Source organism: Phacochoerus africanus, chromosome 3, assembly GCF_016906955.1.
Source record: "Phacochoerus africanus isolate WHEZ1 chromosome 3, ROS_Pafr_v1, whole genome shotgun sequence".
Taxonomy (NCBI): domain Eukaryota; kingdom Metazoa; phylum Chordata; class Mammalia; order Artiodactyla; family Suidae; genus Phacochoerus; species Phacochoerus africanus.
Window position 1 is genome coordinate 24,025,791 of NC_062546.1, and position 15,465 is coordinate 24,041,255.

Here is a 15,465-nt window from a genome sequence, read left to right on the forward strand (position 1 = left end):
TTCTAGGGTATACTCTACAGAACTAGGGTATTATTATAAAATGGGTAGGCTTGATGATCTCATGGATTCTGTTACATATGCAATTTAAACAAGTAAAAAATTATACAACACCCCCCCAAAGCAAAATGCCTTAAATCACTTTCTATTCGTGACAAGAAATATAACAAGGAGGTTCTTATCAATCAGATGCAGTTATGAGAAGAAAATGTAACACAAAATGAAATGGAATACACATGTCTCAGACAAATAGTTCCATGGGAAAAGCAAAAAACAAAAACAAAAAAAAGTCAGTGAAAGAGTTCCCCTCATGGCTCAGCGGTTAATGAACCTGACTAGGATCCATGAGCATGCGGATTCAATCCCTGGCCTAGCCCAGTGGGTTAAGGATCCGGCATTGCCCTGAACTGTGGTGTAGGTCACAGAAGCGGCTTGGATCCCAAGTTGCTGTTGCTGTGGCTGTGGTGTAGGCTGGGAGCTGTAGCTTCAATTCAACCCCTAGCCTGGGAACTTCCACATGCCACAGATGTGGCCCTAAAAAGAAAAGAAAAAAAAAAATTCAAAATTCAAACCTCCAATATATCCTAAAATTCTTTCTTAAAAAATAAAATACAGGGAATTCCTCTGTGTCTCAGCAGGTTAAGGATCCAACATTGTCAATGCAGTGGCTTGAGTCAACGCTGTGGAAATACAAGTGGTTTCTCTGGAATTTCCTTGCCTTAGGCCTATTAAGTTGAACCATATGAATCTGCCATTCTTGTAAGTTAAGAAAGGTTAGATATTGGCTATTTCATATGGTCCAACCTAATAATTCCTTTTCCATCTGACAGTCTTTCAAAAATCACTGCAGAAAATTCCATTTACCACTGTGTGAACAAAGCTAAGGTCTGAGGAGGTCAGAGAGCATCAAGGACTCTGATGCCCACTACCACCTGAGGACCACAGAGGTCAAGCTCAGCTACGATAAAGTCATCCTTTGGTGTGTGTTTAAAGCTCTGTTGGTGGAGTTCCTGTCGTGGCGCAGTGGTTAACGAATCCGACTAGGAACCATGAGGTTGCGGGTTCGGTCCCTGCCCTTGCTCAGTGGGTTAACGATCCGGCGTTGCCGTGAGCTGTGGTGTAGGTTGCAGACGTGGCTCGGATCCCGCGTTGCTGTGGCTCTGGCATAGGCTGGCAGCCACAGCTCGGATTGGACCCCTAGCCTGGGAACCTCCATATGCCGCGGGAGCAGCCCAGAGAAATAGCAAAAAAGACAAAAAAAAAAAAAAAAAACCTCTGTTGGTGATAAACTTACTTAGAAAAGAAGAATGTCAAAATACAAATACCTCCGAATTAAAGAAAAAAAAAGTTAAAAATGAAAACCTTGAAGCAATTCCATTAAGAATTACTATTCTTTCTATTCAAAACCTTTGCACCCTTGTGTACACATACAGGTCACTTGCATAAGGCAAGAGAGAACAGTGGTTTAAAGTATGGACTCTGCAGCTGGACATCCTGGTTCAAATCCCGGCTCCTCTGATTACTCCTCCTGCCTCCTCAGTTTCCTCATGTGCAAAGTGGAGACAATGGTAAGGAACTACTTCATGAGTTGTAAGAATTAAATGAATTACATGAAAAGATCCTAGAAAATCATCTGGCACATAATAAGTGTTCAATAAATACTAGCTTGTATTACATATAGTGTCATTTTGGATTTAGGAATAAATGGGACTTAGGAGCAGTCTTTCAGGAATTAACCTGCTCATAAGCAGAAGGGCAAAAGTCCCCATCTCCCGGCCTCACTGCATGCTCATTCCAGAGGCAGTTATGGTATAATGGAAACAACCCAGACTCTTTTTTTTAATTTATTTATTCTTTGTTTGTTTGTTTGGCTTTTTAGGGCCACACCTGTGACATACGTAAGTTCCCAGCCTAGGGACTGAATAGTAGCTACAGCTGTCAGCCTACCTCACAGCTCATGGCAATGCCGGATCCTTAACGCACCAAGCAAGGCCAGAGATTGAACTCAAATCCTCATGGATACTAGTTGGGTTCATAACCTGCTGAGCCACAATAGGAACTCGTGAAACGGCCCAACTTTAAATCCCAGCTCTAGCCTTCATTAGCTGCATAAAGAAGCTTTGCATGATGGGTTTGGTTTTTTTGTTTGTTTGTTTTTTAGGCCACTCACTCAGCATATGGAAGTTCGCAGGCTAGAGGTCCAATCAGAGCTGTAGCTGCCGGCCTATACTATAGCCACAACCACAGCAATCTACAGCACAGCTCACGGTTCATGGCAATGCCAGATCCTTAACCCACTAAGCAAGGCCAGGGATCAAACCATGTCCTCATGGATACTAGTCAGATTTGCTACTGCTGAGCCACGACAGGAACTCTTGCATGTTTTTAAATTTATTCTGATTATCCAGGCTCCTATCCATAAAAGGGAAATATACCACCTATTTCAAAAAAGTTATAGAGAGGGCTATATTTATTTGGCACAAAGCAGGCTATTTCAAGTACAAAATAACACTGTCATGTCATTTATGGAACGTGGCTAGAGAAAGCTATTATAATTATCAACCAGAATGAAACATGCCTCCAACCTACACTCATAACTCTGGCTGGGAGACAGATCATTCTGTAGACATTCAGTTTTGTCTACATCTTTCTAAAAATGTAAAACCCAAAACCAACCACAAGATTCCTAGTATGGCCATTCAGTGGGATTACTACCCCCACTTTTCAGGACATCTTTTCTTTTGGAGCCATCCTAGGGATCAAACCTGCACCACAGCAGCAACCCAAGCCCTAGCAATAACAATGCCAGATCCCCAACCCACTAAGCCACCAGGGAACTCTGAGGATATCTTACTTTTACTAATGCAGCCAAAAACAATTTTTTTTTAATAATTATATTATGTGGTGCTGGATAGTACCAAACTTGATCCACCAAAACCTTGAACTCTGTATTGTCTTTTTAAAACATAAAGCTCATTTTCCCATTTTATCAACCATTTGTTTGAAGTTACACTTATCTCTAATAAACTCCATCTGACTATTTTAGCCCAAGAATTTTATAACTCTTGTTTCTGTAATCCTAGGTATTCTCAGGTCTTTACTCAAGTTGTTGATAAGATCCAGTAAGACAGAGCTGAAGCGAGCTTTCAGAATAAACTTCAGGCTGATATCCATCCATTAATCTACACTCTCTAGGCAGAGCTGCCTGAGCCAAGCGAATTTCATCTATGCAGATTACCGGTGCATTCATGTATCTAGTTCCTCCTTGCCCACAGAGAGATTTTAAGAGTGATGTGATCAAGCCATCTGCTGAAATAAAGATATACCTGGTTTGGCACTCCCATCATGGCTCAGTGGTTAATGAATCCAACTAGGAACCATGAGGTTGCGGGTGTGATCCCTGGCCTTGCTCAGTGGGTTAAGGATCCGGTGTTGCCGTGAGCTGTGGTGTATATATATGTATACTGGTCTGACAGTACTTTACTAGACCCCCAAAATTTGTAATGTTGAAACCTAATTCCCAATGTGATAGTATTTGAGGTGGAGCTTTGGGGGAGTGATTAGGTCATGAAGGCAGAACTCTCAGAATAGGACTAGTGCCCTTATAAAAGAAAGTGCAGAGAGCCCCCTTGCCCATTCCACCACATGCAGTTACTGTGAGAAGATAGCTATTTATGACCTAGGAAAGCTGGCCCTCACCAGACACAAACACAGAATATCTTGGTACTTGATCTTGAACTTCCCAGGCTCTGAAATTGTGAGATAAAAAATTTCTGTTGTTTATGAGCCACCCTGTCTGTTATAGTAGCCCTAATGGACTAAGACAGTCCACCAATCCAGTAAGCCTCTCAAAGGGAAATAAATTAGTTTGGCAGGTTAAAAATTCTTCCCCTCAAAAGCAAAACCCTTGATTCCTCACAGCTAAGCAGAAGGTGGCAACAGTTGGCCCTCCAAAGGTAAACAAACTTGGCCTCTGAGAGGTGGTATTAGAGGCTCAAGTAAACAGATAAACTCTCCAGGAGGAAAACCATTAGCTGGTACCACTGTCATGAAGCCCCTGGCCAAACCAAGAGTGCTTTTCAAGATGGCACTATTAACAAGACAAAAATGAGTTGCTGGGTTTTGTTTTTTGTTTGTCTCTATTTGGGTTTTGTCATTGTTGTTATTGTTTGTTTTTTTTGGCCACAACTACAGCATGCAGAAGTTCCTGGGCCAGGGATCAAATCACAGCAGTGACCCAAGCCACAGCAGTGTCAACACTGGATCCTTAACGGCTATGCCGCCAGGAAACTCTGAGGTGTGAGGTTTTGTCTGAAGGAGTAAACATTAAAAGAAGAAATATTTGAGAATTATGAATCTTCAACCATGGAAGTTCAGGGAGTAAGATTCTCCCATAAACTCAACTCAGTGAAGTATGTATAAATCATTGATACGCAAGCTCTTCTGATTATAAGCCAACAGGTATATCCTACCTTGCAATGTGGAAAAAACACAATCAACACAAGCATCAGAGAGACAAACAGCAAAGACAGTATCATTTAATTATGGATAACAGCCTGTGACAAAGCCTGACAAATTACAAAATTAACTATAATTTCAGACTCAGAAATGAAGTAGATCAAATACCCAAGACTTAAGTAACAGCTTTCCATGAAAGTCTTGCAAACTTTGGAACACGTAATGTGAGAAAAAAGAATGCATACATGTATGTGTAACTGGGTCACCATGCTGTACAGCAGAAAAAATATATATATATAAATAAATGATAAAAAAGAAAGTCTTGCAAACTGTATTACTTCATTTCTGAAACCAACAAATTTTTAGAGATATGAAAAACTGTATTTCTCCAATCTTATCCTAATTTTCTCATATGGCAGCCAAAGGAGCCCTCTGTATGCATAATGAAAACTGCCAGTTCAGCCAGTGCAGGCCACTTGCTCCTGCAGGCAAACCACCTCCACATGCAAACCAAGCCTTGCTCAGCCTCCAAAGGCCACCTGCTTGTACAATGCTTTTTCCTTAGTTCCTTTGCAAGAGATTATGTCTGCGTTTTGTAAATTCCCATAAATACTTCATGGAAAATAGATATTATAGAATCTGTTCCTTTCTTATTTGTATTACAGTTAGTTCTGTTCATTCCTTATTCTAAAATGTTGAAATGGGGAATGTGCTCTGTTCTTCACTTCTCCAACAGTACTCATCTCAGGGTACTACTAAGTCAAACAAGAGAGTCAGCCTCTCCAAGACAGTTTCCTTATCATTAAATGGGAATAAAAATACTTTTTTCACAAGGCTCCCACATTTCCTTGAGGTAATAGAAGAGAAAACATATCACTAACAGCAACAGGGTACTTGAACATTAGCTGTTATTTGGTTGTCACTGACCTCAAAGTTGTTTGCTTAAAACAATCAAAGTTATGCATAACCCCAGGCAGGGGTCCATGTACCAGGGCACAACCTACAAAATTTTAACATCTAACTGCCCCACTTTATTAATCAAACACTGAAGTGATAATGGTAATTAATAAAACCACAGGAACATCAAAACAATGCGACCAGCAAAAATGTTTTATATTTTAAAAGGAAGAATTTTAAAGCAGAATATCCACAACAGAATTATGCTAAAGAAAGCCTGCAAAAGAAATGGTATCAGAAGTTCCCATTGTGGCTCGGTGGGTTACAAACCCAACTAGTATCCATTACAATACAGGTTTGACCCCTGGCCTCTCTCAATGGGTTAAGGATCCAGAGTTTCCTTGAGCTGTGGTGTAGGTCACAGATGCAGCTTGGATCCTGGGATAGGCCAGCAGCTGCAGCTCCTACTCAACCCCTGACCTGGGAACTTCCATATGGTGCAGGTGCAGCCCTAAAAAGCAAAAATAAAAAAAAAATTTTAAAGAGAGATGGTATCAGCAAAACATAAAAGTATATATGTAACATATAAAATATAATAGTATATATTTTTAGAATTGTAAGAATATAAACAATGGCAGTCTTTTGTTATGAGACTTCAAGTAACAGAAAAAAAACTGATTTTCCTACTCTTCCATGTTATAATACTCAAATTACGTTAGAGTAGAAAGAACAATTCTTTTTTTTTTTTTTTTGCTTTTTAGGGCCGCACCTGCGGCATATGGAGGTTCCCAAGCTAGGGGTCAAATTGGAGCTACAGCTGTTGGCCTATGCCACAGCCACAGCAACACAGGATCCGAGCCATGCCTGCAACCTACACCACAACTCCCGGCAACTAACCCACTGAGCGAGGCCAAAGATCGAACCCCTAACCTCATGGTTCCTAGTCAGATTCGTTTCCACTGCGCCACAACAGGAACTCCAAAAGAACAATTCTTTTATGTATGATATTATACTTCTCCCCAGAAGAGTTTTCCTGTGACAAAAGAAACATGGTGATGGGAGCATGGTTAAGAAACCAGGAGAGGAATTCCCATTATGGCACAGCGGAAACAAACCTGACTGGGAAACATGAGGTTGCTGGTTCGATCCCTGGCCTCGCTCAGTGGGTTAAGGATCCAGCGCTGACATGAGCTGTGCTGTAGGTCGCAGATGTGGCTCAGATCCTGTGTTGCTGTGGCGTAGGCTGGCAGCTGTAGCTCGGACTCAGCCCTTAGCCTGGGAACCTCCATTTGCCGTGGGTAAGGCCCTAAAAAGAAGGGGAAAAAAAAAAAAAAGGAAACCAGGAGAGTCACTGGCTGCCAAAAGGGCCTGCTGGGCCACTGTCTACAGAAATCCCACGTCTCACACACAGTGTCTATTTCCCAACAGGAAGACAGTTCATTTGGAACATATGTCACTGATGGCACCAGCTAAGTGACATCATCCACTCTTGGGATACTATGGCCCTTTGTCAACAGAAAAGCAGTTACTAGGAGACAACATGCAGAAAAATACGTAAATTAAATCCTCCAGGGAACCTGGTTCAAAAGTTACGGGCAATCGAATTATCCTTGAAATAGAAGGTATACTACTGAAACCAATTTATTCCTGTTTTAGAAAGCAGTACGGAAATCAATATTTGCAAATAGTTACGGGTATTACCATTTAAATACTCTGTGCTCTCCCTCATGTTTAACAGATTTTCATTTGCAAGAACTGAGGCAAAGCACAGAGCTCTGTCCTAGGTTACCAGACTTAAAATCTCAAGTCACTCTTTGCTCTTGCCTCTCCAAAATTACTACTATACCTTAGTATATGAGGGGGAAAATGGTCCACAGAATCTCAATTTGCTATTTTTCTTGGCCACACCTACAACATGAGGAAGTTCTTGAGCCGAGGATAAAACTCCTGACCTGAGCCACCGCAGTGATCCTTAACCAGCTGCACCACAGGAAAACTCCCTTGAATTTGCTTTTAATAATGGTGTTTGGTATAACACTAAGGAATGCTTGTGGGGTTTTTTTGGTGGGGGGTAGAAATAGACTATAAAATGTCTCCTAATAATCCCTGCTTCCTGGTACCCACATCCATGTGTAATCCCCTCCCCTCGAGTGTGGGCAGGACCTATAACATGGCTCTAATAGAACAGACAAAGGTGAGAGGGTGTCCCTTTCATGATTATTAAGATTGTAGCATCCATCTTACTAGCAGGCACTCTCACTTGCTGGCTGGATGAAACAAGCTGCTATGTTGTGAGCTACTCAGATGCATGTGGCATGGAACTGAGAGTGCCCACAAAAAAGCTGGCCCTCAGTCTGGCAACCTGCAAAAAATTGAATGCTACCAACAACCTGTGAGACTGTAGAGTTTCCACAGTAGAGTTTTCGGATAAGACTACAGCCCTGGTCAACCCCTTGATGGCAGCCTTGCAGAGAAGCCTGTTAAGCTGTGCTTGAACAGTTAACCCACAAAAACTGTGAGAAAATAAATATGTTGTTTTAAGCTATGTTTGTGAATACTGTCACATAGCAAGAGAGTAGAATCAGAAGCCCACTTGTTTTCTATTTGTTTGGGTAATGCTTTATACTTTTCCTTTTACAATAAGCACATACTACTTTCTTACTTAAAAAAAAAAAAGTTTTTAAACAATGTTTTCTAAAGCTTGGCCTAGAAATAATGTCCCATATAGCTGGGGTTTTTGTATGTCCATTGCCTGTACCTCAAAACCTCAAAGTCGGATGACTATGATGATGGTATTCATTCTGGCCAGCAATACTCAGTCTGGTATTCTAAGCCCATGTCATTCTGAGCACCATATTACCTTCCAAACTCATCTCCTATTAATTAATCCAAAATGGGCCTCAGCAGCTGCCCCGGCCAATTCCTGGCCCCAGGAATAGCTTCACACTCTCATAGCTTGCACCTCTGCTAATGGTGTGCCCTCTCCCTGCCATTCCTACCCACCTGAGCCAAGTCTTTACTGCCACCCAGACTTAGCTCGTTCCAAATGCATGAAGGCGTCCAGATGGCCCTGGCTTGCAGGCACCACATGCTATCAACACCTGGCACAAACAACAATTTGCTGCACCCTATCTTTAGCACTGCAGAGCTGCTCCTGGATCTTGCTATCTGTCACTTCTCCAGCCAGAGGATAAGGCTCATTGTCCTGTGTTCCCTCAGAACCAACCCCTAATACAGCTGGTATTCTTGTCAATGAGGATACCACATGACCCCAATAGTTTAATACTTTTTTGACATGTATTTCAAATACTATGAATAAAACATTTTCCAGGTCTATGAAGGAAAAACTTTCTCAGCTATGAAGCAACAAAAAGCAACCAAAGAGAAACATGAACAAATTTAAATATTCATAGCAAATCCAGTCAAATGCTTAGAATTAAAAAAGTAACAAAGTGTCCATAAACAGAGGGATAGTAAATTATGAGAAGTCTACACTATATAATTCTAACAAGCCATTTAAAAGAATGAAGTAGCTCTGTACTTACTGATATGGATCATGTCAAGATACATTATCAAGTGAGAACAGGAAGTTGATGAGTACATATTCTATGACCCCATATATGGTTACAGACAGGAAAAAACATATTATAAAAACGCCCAGAGGCGTTCCCATTGTGGCACAGCAGAAACGAATCTGACCAGGAACCATGGGGTGGCAGGTTCGATCCCTGGCCTTGATCAGTGGGTTAAGGATCCGGCGTTGCTGTGAGCTGTGGTGTAGATCGCAGACACAGCTCAGATCCCAAGTTGACATGGCTGTGGCGTAGGCCAGCGGCCTACGTAGCCTGGGAACATCCATATGTCGTGGGTGCAGCCCTGAAAAGACAAAAAACAAAACAGAAAAAAAAGCACAGAAAGGAAACCATAAGGATAGATATCAAACTGTTGGCACCTCTAGTGAGGAGCTCAAGCTAGGAAAGCAGGTAGTAAAGAGGAACTTTCACATTTTCTCTGTATGCCCCAGGAGCCATGAGCACACCTAGCACTCAGCTCTTGGTTCCTTACTACAGTTCTCCATGTAAAGTGGAGAAAGGGTTTCTTACAGAAAAGACTGAATCCAAGATTGGATAAGAACAATATAAGCTTGGAACATCTTGTTATGCCAGAAAGTAAAGATGACAAAGGAACCAGTTTGAAGGGCTCCCACTGGCCAAATGTGGGATAATAATTGATTAAAATAAATAATGATAGAGGCAGACTGTAACCCAGAGAACAAAAGAATCCATCAGTCCATGTGGATACAAAAGAAAGAAAAGGAGTTCCCTAATGGCCTAGCGGTTAAGGATTTGGCATTATTAATAGCTCAGGTTTGATCCCAGGCCCCAGGACGGAAGAAGCAGGGAGGAAGTCAGGACAGGCAGGCTCTTCCTTACAATAGAATACAAACTAACAAGTGTAGAAGAAAAGATGAGAGTTAGAAATAACCGTTTGGCAGGCATCAAAGTAAAATTTGTATCGGGAGGAATTCCCATCATGACTCAGTCTTTAACAAATCCAACTAGGAATCATGGGGTGGCAGGTTCAATCCCTGGCCTCGCTCTAGTTGGTTAAGGATCTGGCATTGCCATGAGCTGCGGTGTAGGTTATAGACATGGCTTGGATCTGGCATTGCTGCGGCTGTGGCATAGGCCAGTAGCTACAGCTCTGATTAGATCCCTAGCCTGGGAACCTCCATATGCCACAGGTATGGCCCTAAAAAGACCCCCCCCCCCCCCCCCCGCAAAAAAAAAATTGTATCAGGCAAGAAATAGCATGTATGAATAACTCATACAACTCAACAACAAAAGGACAACCCAATCAGGAGTTCCCGTCGTGGTGCAGTGGTTAACGAATCCGACTAGGAACCATGAGGTTTCAGGTTTGATGCCTGGCCTTGCTCAGTGGGTCAAGGATCCGGCGTTGCCGTGAGCTGTGGTGTAGGTTGCAGACACGGCTCGGATCCTGGATCCCACGTTGCTGTGGCTCTGGCATAGGCCAGTGGCAACAGCTCTGATTAGACCCCCGGCCGGGGAACCTCCACATGCCGCAGGAGTAGCCCAAGAAAAGGTAAAAAGACAAAAAAAAAAAAAAAAAAAAGGACAACTCAATCAAAAAATAGGCAGAAGACCTAAAGACATTTTTCCAGTGAAGACACATGGATGGCCAGTAGGCACATGAAAAAGGCTCAACATCACTAATTATTAAAGAAATACAAATCAAAACTACAATGAGGTACCACCTCACACAGGTCAGAATGGCCATCATTAATAAGTCCATAAATAACAAATGCTGGAGAGGGTGTAGAGAAAAAGGAATCCTCCTGCACTGTTGGTGAGAATGTAAATTAGTACAATGACTATGGAAAACAATATGGAAGCAGCTCAGAAAACTCAATATAAAACTACCATATGATCCAGCAATCCCCACTCTAGGGCACATACCCAGACAAAAGTGTAATTCAAAAAGATACATGCACCTCTATGGTCAGGTCATAGCATCATTATTCACAATAGCAAAGACAGAGAGGCAACCTAAATGTCTATTGACAGATGAGTGGATTAAGAAGATGTGGTGTAGGAGTTCCCGTCGTGGCACAGTGGTTAACGTATCCAACGAGGAACCATGAGGTTGTGGGTTCGATCCCTGGCCTTGCTCAGCAGGTTAAGGATCTGGCGTTGCTGTGAGCTGTGGTGTAGGTTGCAGACGTGGCTCGGATCCCACGTTGCTGTGGCTCTGGCGTAGGCCGGCGGCTACAGCTTGGATTTGACCCCTAGCCTGGGAACCTCCATATGCCACAGGAGCGACCCTAGAAAAGGCAAAAAAAAAAAAAAGAAAAAAAAAATAGAAGAAGAAGATGTGGTGTACACAGACACACACACACAATGAAATACTACTCAGTCATAAAAAGAAAGAATGAAATACTATTTGCAACAACATAGATGGAGGTAGAGATTCTCACAGTAAGAGAAGTCAGAAAGAAAAAGACAAATACCATATTTATATGTGAAATCTAAACTATGGTATAAATGAACTTATCTGCAAAACAGAAACAGACTCACAGACATAGAGAACAGATTTGTGGTTGCCAAGGGGGAGGGGGGAGGGAGAGGGATGGACTGGGAGTTTGGAGATAGCAGATGCAAACTATTACATTTAGAATGGATAAGCAATGAGGCCCTACTGTATAGCACAGGGAACGATATAGCCAGTCTCTTGAGATAGACCATGATGAAAGATAATATAAGAAAGAGAGTGTGTTGGGGTTCCCGTTGTGGCACAGCAAAAACTAACAGACTCATTTGTATATACATACATAATTGGGTCGCTCTGCTGTAGAGCAGAAATTTTGGCAAAACATTGCAAATCAACTATATTTTAATTAAAAAAAATTTTTTTCTCTTTAAGGCCACACCTGCAGCATATGGAAGATCCAAGGATAGGGGTCGAATCAGCTATAGCTGCCAGCCATGGCCACAGCCACAGCCACAGCCATGTGGGATCCAAGCAGAGCCTGCGACCTACACCAGAGCTCACAGCAACACTGGATCCTTAACCCACTGAGTGAGGCCAGGGATCTAACCTGCATCCTCATGGATGCTAGTCAGATTTGTTTCTGCTGAGCCACAACAGGAACTCCAATAAAAATTTTTTTAATTTTAAAAATTAAAAAAAGAAAAATCAATGGGTACTAAAATAATGGGTGAACATTTGATGAGGAAACAAGATATTTACATAGACTCAAAGTATCCTCTCACAAGAAACTCATTTAACTACAAAGGGAAAATAATAACTTTACAGCAGAGAAACCTGGTGGGCACTACCTTAGCCAAGTGACCAAAGTTAATGTCACCAATAAATGGGACAAACAAGTATCACATTCCTCCTGACAGAATGCACTTGAAAAGGACACATTACTTATATGGTATATCTGCTAAAAATGAATAAATCTAATTATGTGGATAAATAAGAAAACCCCATATTGAAGGACATCATATTCTTCAGAAATATCAAGGTCATGAAAGACAAGGAAAGACTAAAAAAATCGTTTCAGATGAAAGGAGACTAACAAAACATGACAATTAAATCCAATGTGTCATTCTGTATTGGATCCTGATTAGAAAAAGTGTTTTTTCCCACTTTTGCTACAAAAGACATTATTAGAACAACTGATGAAATCTGAATAAGGTCTTGATTTTGCTAAGCACATTGTGGTAACGTAAGAGACTATCCTTGTTTCAAGAAATATGCACTGAAGAATTTAGGGTAAAGATCTGCAAACAATTCAGAAAAAAATACTTTTAAATTTCAGAATAACAAAGCAAATATGTAAATTGCTAACAAGTAGGGAATCTGGTTGAAGGAACCAGATTCTAATACTCTTTCTCCTATTTTTACAACTTTTTATAAGTCTTAAATTATTTCAAAATAAAAAGATCTTTAAAATATATGTAAGGAAAAAAATACATATGCAGGAAGAATACTTTTGAGGTCACAGAATAGCTAAGTGGGAGGAAAGCAATCCTACCAAGGCTATCCCCTGGAAGACAAGTCTTTGCACCCAGACCTCACAAAAATCACTGGGCATTTATTCCACAAGATGGCAGACTGCCTCAAATGCCAGAGCTGCTTATGGAACAGCTAAGGCCTCTCTTCTGCTCTATACTAGATGGCGTTGCCTTCCCAGCTCTTCCTTCTGCAGCCTAAGAGCCTCCTTCACACAGATTTCTCAGTAATGACTCCATCCCAAGTTAGAAATTCCAAGACTAGGGAGTTTCATAGGGGAAATGAATCCAACTAGTATCCATGAGGATGTAGGTTCGATCCCGAGCCTCGTTCAGTGGGTCAGGGATCCAGCGTTGTGGTGAGTTGTGGTTGTATATCACTGACGTGGCTCGGATCCTGTGTTGCTGTGGGTGTGGCTGTGGCATAGGCCAGCAGCTGCAGCTCTAATTCAACCCCTAGCCTGGGAACTTTCATATGCCATGGGTGCGACCCGAAAGAAAGAAAGAAAGAAAGAAAGAAAGAAAGAAAGAAAGAAAGAAAGAAATTCTAGAACCATCACCAGCTTAGGACAGCAACCTCTAAAGAATGACTAACACAGCAGCATCTTGGCCTCCAGGGGCCTTGTTGTATGTTTCTAAAGATGATACAGCCCTGCTTCGGACTTCCTTGCATAATACATTCCTAGTGAATGAGTTCTCCACAACCCCCTTCTCTCCTAGCAATCTTTCTGGATTGTCCTGTACTCACCACTGAGCCCGTGTTCTAAAACAGACACTAAGGACCAGGACAGCACTCAGTTCCCAGATCAACAATTCCTCCCTCTTCAAATTAAAGATTCCAAAGGCACCACCCTGTCTGGAGTACTGACATCACTTGCACCACACACGGCTCTTCAAACCAGACCATCCTACTGAGCTTCTTACTCAGAGTGAACACACTGCCTTAACAGGTGCCCTTGAGAGCAGTGGGAGTTCTGTGTAACGTACATGCAGCTTCTTTAAAGGCAGGGACTGTGTCTACTTCACTTGATTTATGTGGCACCCTGCATCTCATCAGACGGCATTAGACACACATTCGGAAGATGGGAGTCACAATGACCCAGCCATTGGGAAGTGTGCAACTCTTGACTCTATCTAAGTCATTCCTTCTTGCCAAGTACAAAACTCTTTCGTAAAATGGGGAGAATTAAGAGTGAAAAATTAGAAGTAACTTAAATGTCTTTCAGCAGAGGACAGTTAAATAAATTCTGTAAATAAATTATATGTAATCATGAAAGAAGCTATGAATAGACATGGAAAAATATAAATGAAAACGACAAGCCATTGACTAATTAAGAATATGATTCCTTTCTTTCTTTTTTTGTCTTTTTAGGGCCACACCCACAGCACATGGAAATTCCCAGGCTAGGGGTTGAACTGGAAAGGCAGCCACCAGCCTACAGCCACAGCAACACCAGATCCAAGCCGCATCTGTGACCTACACCACAGCTTGCAGCAACACCAGATCCTTAACCCACTGAACAAGGCCAGGAATAGAATCTGCGTCCTCATGGATATTAGTCGAGTTTGTAACCGCTGAACCATAATAGGTACTCCTCTTTTTTTTTTTAAATGACTACACCTGTGGCATATGGAAGTTCCCAGGCTAGGGGTCAAATTGGAGCTGCAGCTACAGGCCTACACCACAGCCACAGCAATACCAGATCTGAGCCACATCTGTGACCCACACCACAGCTTTGATCAAAGCTAGATCCTTAACCCACCGAGCAAGGCAAGGGATTGAACCTGCATCCTCATGGACACTGTTGGGTTCTTAACTCACTAAGCCACAACAGGAACTCCCATTAAAGTGTTTTCAAAAAGCTATATGGGTGTATGTATGTTTGTATGTGCAGAGTTTGTACGTGTGAAAGGATGGAAGGCCACACACCAAACTCTACCATTATTCCTTCAAGAGTGAGAAGAGTAAAAGAGGACTTTTCACTTTTTTTTCTCTTTTACTTAGTTTTCATTTTTCCTAGAATGTATTGGTTTTGAAATTTATGGGGGAAAAAAATAGCAAAATGACTCTTTATATAATAATTTTAAAAATAGGAATTCTAGCCGCCTTTACTTCAGAGTAGCTGTGAAAATTTATCAAGAACTAGTACATATAAAGAGTTAATATTCTTCGGTGTTTTGATTGTTAAAAATCGAATACAAATTTTAAAAATCAATATTCAATTAAAACCTTTCATTGTTATCTCATGATTCAAAAATGATGATCATGCTAGTTGCACCCAGTCTAAGATGACCTTAAGTTCCTGCCATGTTGTTTCTTCAGTGAAAAAAACTAACAATTAACTGGTGTGATCTGGGGTTCCCTTTGTGGCTCAGCAGTTAACGAGCCTGACTAGGATTCATGAGGACGCGGGTTTGATCCCTGGCCTCACTCAGTGGCTTAAGGATCTGGTGCTGCCTAGAGCTGTGGTACAAGCTGCAGACACGGCTTGGATCCCACATTGCTGTGGCTGTGTCCTAGGCCAGCAGCTGTAGCTCAGATTTGACTGCTAGCCTGGGAACTTACATATGC

At 41.7% G+C, this 15,465-nt stretch overlaps 1 protein-coding gene across 6 annotated transcripts in view; it reads right to left on the reverse strand.

Annotated features, from left to right (window-relative positions):
* The window catches only part of PHF20 (PHD finger protein 20), a 147,999-nt gene that overhangs the window by 45,207 nt on the left and 87,327 nt on the right, over positions 1–15,465 (reverse strand). The gene's annotated exons all lie outside the window — the stretch shown is intronic.